Genomic DNA, 5,507 nt, shown 5'->3' on the forward strand with positions numbered 1-5,507 from the left:
ATCCTTTGCGTAAAGGACATTAATTTGAAGAAAATTCACAAATGATTCCTCATGGTTGAGATGATAAATTGAGGCCAAAATTTGATTTTTAGAAGGTCATAGACTAATGCACTTCAATAATTTTGAAATAACCAATGGCCGGACAATTCAACCAATCCATTTTGCCAATTCATTCAATAAATTGTCAATTCATTTGACCAATTTACCCTTTTTAGGGTCACCTGGTCGATTTTTCAATAAATTGTCAATTCATTTGACCAATTTACCCTTTTTAGGGTCATTCGGCCGATTTTTGAATAAATCACTAATTCAATTTCATTCATTTGGCCAATTTACCCTTTTTAGGGTCATTCGGCCGATTTTTGTATAAATCACTAATTCAATCTCATTCATTTGGCCAGTTTACCCATTTTTAGGGCAACCGAGCCGATTTTGAATAAATCAAGTTTCGTTCAATCTGTTTGATCAGTTTACCCTTTTTAGGGTGATCTGATTAATTTTGGATAAATTTCATTCAATTCATTTGACCTGTTTCCTTTTTTAGGGTAATTCGGTCGATTTTAAATAAATTGTCAATTTCATTCAACCCATTTGCCCTATTAGGGTTTCATTGTCAAAATCCAAATTGGGAAATCTAGTCAATTTTGAAGAAAACCGTTCATTGCATCCAATCACTTGATCAATTAGGGTTTTGACCTGTAATTCACTGAGAAATTTTATCAACGAATTCCAATCTCTTCGATAGGAGTTCGTCAAAGTCAAACCCGTGCGTTTTGCAAATCAAAGGTGATCAATCCTTTCGGACGAGATCCTCATTTTGACAAACGTCTCTCGTCACTCCAATTGGCCAAATTTTTTCAAATTATGTCTCACTCAATGAGTTGATCAGATCCATCAGGTATGGTATGGTGCCTACCCTAGAGGATTGCATTTTCATGCTAGGCCTACCATTGGCACAAAAAGGGTTCCCTCCATAGGGCATGCATACCGATTTTATAGTCTTGATTACTAGCTCAGGGTATTTTTCTTTTGTTTTTCCCCCTCCCCTGCATTCATAAAAATGTTTCAATAAGGTGAAAATATTTCTTCTATACCTGATAACAATTTTGATTTGATAGAGTATCAAGATTACAAGTATTATTTGATTCTTGGGCAGATCCTACATAAATGTTTCCGCTAAAGCCTCTGGGAGATTTTGTAATTATTTTTCAAAGGAAAATTCTGTTTATTTGATTTGTTAATACATTTTTGTTTCAAAAGGAAAGGAGACGAAAAGTGTATATGTGGAGCTCTCTAGAAATTTCCCTCCTCATTTGTATCGTAATTGAACGAGGAATTTTTGTTTCAAACTCTTTCAGCAATAAAGTTTTGGACAATTATTGTTTTGTGTATATTCATGTACATTTCATTCTTTTGCTCATTGGAGATTTCATGATGAATTTTAAGAAATAAGACCAAATTGAGATTTTTCCGACCTCTGGTCTGAAAATTCACAAGTGCCTGCCTTAAAAAATCCTTATGTACACCAGATTGTTGATCCGAATCATCCAATAAGAGTGCTAAACAAAAAGGGGTCCTTCAAAAGGCCCAATGAGATACCTTTTCTCCTTCGCTGAACAATTCATGTTTTGCCACTTCTATTGACCCCATTGGGGCAACCTTTACTTGGAAAAATGTCCATGGTGTCTAATTAGACTCAAATCACATCTAAGTGAAAGCGAAAGGGTGCATTATTCTTATTTGTTTTGAAAATTTGGAATACTTTGAGCATTCGGTTCTCTACCCATACAGATTTTATCATTTGCTCTCCCGTTTGAGCCTTTAAAAGAATAACTTCGTTTCAAATAAGCGCCTTGATGATCACAACCCTACAATGGAAAATTTTCGAATATCAAAAGGGGGAATGGATTCTCAATGAGCATTTTCTTTACTTTGGTTTGTCATGAAGCGTAAGAATGATGCTTTGGCCATCGTTTCTACCACTTAAAACACTGTTTTACCCCTTGCATCCTCATTTGAGCTAAAATTGGTGGTTCTTTTCAAAGCACCTATGATCGCACCCCACATTGGGGAAGGAGATTGGGGAATTTTGAAAAAGAAAAAGGGAGAAAGGGAACCGCAAATTGGGAAAATTTGATTCCACTTGGGTCCAATTTTGAAAAGAAAAGAAGAGTTTTGTCCGCGTGGATCGCCTATGTTTCACAAAATGGATGAACAAGGGTCTTCCTCAGTCAGTTAATTCAGATACATGCCAAAAATTTCCCATTAATGAAAATTTCTTTTCAGAGTTAATGTAAGGAACGGAATACAAGTCAGACCATCTTCTTTTCCAATCAAACGTTCTATCCCTAGTTATCCTTTTTGAGCCTTCAGAGTAAAATACTTCATTTGGCAACCCCTAAGAATCGCAAACCCTACACTGGGGCAAGTTTGAGTTGAAAAAGGGAAAGTTTCAAGAAGTGAAAAAGTGAAAAGCAACAAAATCAAAGACAAAAGAGAAAAGAGAACCTCAGTTCAAAAATAAACTGGGGCAAATTTCAAAGAATGGCAAAAAGCCGAAAAGGCAAAAGAAAAGAAAATGAAAGTGAAAAGCCTCAATTGAGCATAAACTGGGGCAAATTCTGATTTAACCCTAAAATAGGGTTGGCGCAACAATGCGATCTCAGATTCTTCAAACCACTTTCGAAATCCGCTTTCAAGCCTTAACTTTTTTAAGCACCCCACCTGACCCCATTACAAAAGCCGAAAGTCCTGACTTTTGTTTTTTGCAATGGCCCTGTCAAGAAAATTTCTGATGCCGGAAAATTTTAGCTGTATTTCTGAATTACTTGAGCATGAGGTTGACGCTACTCACCATGGAAAACCCACCAGATCAAAGAAAAGAAAACGGAAAAGCAAAAAGGAAAAATAAAATACAAAGGATTCGATGGTGAAGTCCCTATTGAGTGATCAAACAAAGTTCAGAATCTTCGAGTTCAAAATAGGGGCAATTTTGGGAAAATGCGATCTTCGGTGCTATGTCCTTTAAAGTTTTATTCTTTAGCTATCGTTTTCAAGCTAAATTACAAGCTAATAAAGTCCGTAGTTGACTTATTCCTTCATGACAATCCAAAGTGAGGATCATACTCATAAGAAATTCATCAAATCATTTGTGATCATAAGGGTATAACCCGTTTCTACATGTTTAGCTATCACTTCTGTCCATACGTTACAAGCCTAAAAAGCTTGTATGTTGACTAAGTTTTCTTGAAATAAGGGTGACAAACTCTCTGCTTTCACTAAGATGTGATATTGATGGGATTACGTACAATTTGGAAAAAAAAGAAAGACAAATCTTGACCTCCCATTTCCAAATCAGAAATAACACCCACTTGATCGGTCCTGAAAGATGAACCAACTGGAAATTGTGACCCATTACCCAAAACACCAATGCCAAGGTGAGGAAGAAATCTTCTATGATCTGATTTTATTTCAAGAAAATCATCATGAAATTTTCTTTTAGGAAACATAGTTTCTTACAATGTTCAAATAAATGGAAAGTCATCCAGACAAGTTTTTGCAATTAAATGACCCATATTGGGGCAAAACTTTTGTTATGAGATTTCGTGAAAACAAGCCCACACAGGGGCAAATATTTTTGTTAGTCCAATTGAGGATTTCGCCCAAGAATCAAATGATGCATCTTTCAAATCAATCACGCTGCTCTTTTCATGAAAATGTGAATGCATGTCATATTTTGGTAAGCCCCCTGTGCAGGTATTCATTGTTGAAATCAACGAAAGAGCATCTGGTAATGTGGAAGGCCGATGCCGAAGAAAGAGAAAAGAAGGGAAAAGGGCCCTACACTGGGGCAAATTATTTTTGAAAAATGATTCTCTCGAAAAATCAGAAAAATTCAAAACGTCAAAAGTCAAAAATCAAGTTCAAATTCTTGTTTCTTGGAAAATCAAATTTAATTGCTTGTTTTTTGACAAATCAAATTCAATTTCTTGACCAATTGGATGGCAGGATTGGGTTTTATCCCACTGACCATTCGCAAAAGCACATTGGGACCGGGTTTTATCCCGCTGACCGCTTATCTCGGCAGGACCGGGTTTTATCCCGCTGACCGCTTATCTCGGCAGGACCGGGTTTTATCCCGCTGACCGCTTAGTTCGGCAGGACCGGGTTTTATCCCGCTGACCGCTTATCTCGGCAGGACCGGGGTATAATCCCGCTGACCGCTTTTTATCAAATTGGACGGGTTTCATCCGTCAATCTCGGCAGGACCGGGTATAATCCCGCTGACCGCTTGTATCAATTGGGACCGGGTTTTATCCCGCCAACCTCGGCAGGACCGGGTATAATCCCGCTGACCGCTTTTATCAATTGGGACCGGGTTTTATCCCGCCAATCTCGGCAGGATCGGGTATAATCCCGCTGACCGCTTTTATCAATTGGGACCGGGTTTTATCCCGCCAATCTCGCAGGACTGGGTATAATCCCGCTGACCGCTTATTTCGGCAGGACCGGGTATAATCCCGCTGACCGCTTTTATCAAATTGGGACCGGGTTTCATCCCGCCAATCTCGGCAGGACCGGGTATAATCCCGCTGACCGCTCTTATCAAATTGGGACCGGGTTTCATCCCGCCAATCTCGGCAGGACCGGGTTTTATCCCGCTGACCGTCCACACCCCGTCAGGCTCAGATGTTGTCTCACTGACCAGTTCATCATACTGGGGCAAATTTTGAAAAGATTTCCTCAAAAGATCAGAAAAATAAAAAAAATCAAAAATCAAAAAGACAAAAAAAAATCAAAAAAAATCCAAAAATCCAAAAATCAAATCAAATCAAGTTCTCACGACAGGTTCGGGTTTGATCCCACTGTCTGATTGTCAAGACATTTCATTTTCACCGCCACTGGAGCGTGAGGTTAGTCCCGCCAGTGCGCCTTTCATTTTACCCCGCCGCTAGCCGTGGGTCTATCCCAATTTTAAATTTTTGTTCGGGTCTATTCCGCGGGTCTATCCCAATTTTAAATTCTTATTCGGGTCAGTCCCGTGTTAGAATTCCTGTTCGTTGGAATCTTTTGCAGCCCAATAACACAGGTAAGTATTTGGTGTCAACTTCTTTGTCTCAAGTTTTTTCAAAACTCAGACAAAGAGGGGCAAACTGTAGACACCAAATTTTGAATAATTTTATGTAGCATCTGTTTCATGATTTTCATTTTAGATTGCTTGCATTTTAGTTCGTTATTGTGTGTTTTGCACTATTAGTTGTTATGATATTTTAGTTTTATTCATTTTCGCCCTTTTAGTTGACCTATTTCATTTGCTATTTATTCTTGTTTAGTTTTAGTTTTAGTTTTTAGTTTTAGCTTTTAAGTTTAAAATTAGCATAGAGTTTTTAGAAAAAAGAAAAGGAAAACATCAAAAATATGTCTTAGTTGTTTGTAACTTAAATTCAATGTTTTCTTGGAAGAAAAAGTGAAAAATGATGAAAATGGAAATTGAAAAATCACAACTT

The sequence above is a fragment of the Coffea eugenioides genome, chromosome 3 (genome assembly GCF_003713205.1).
Source record: "Coffea eugenioides isolate CCC68of chromosome 3, Ceug_1.0, whole genome shotgun sequence".
NCBI lineage: Eukaryota > Viridiplantae > Streptophyta > Magnoliopsida > Gentianales > Rubiaceae > Coffea > Coffea eugenioides.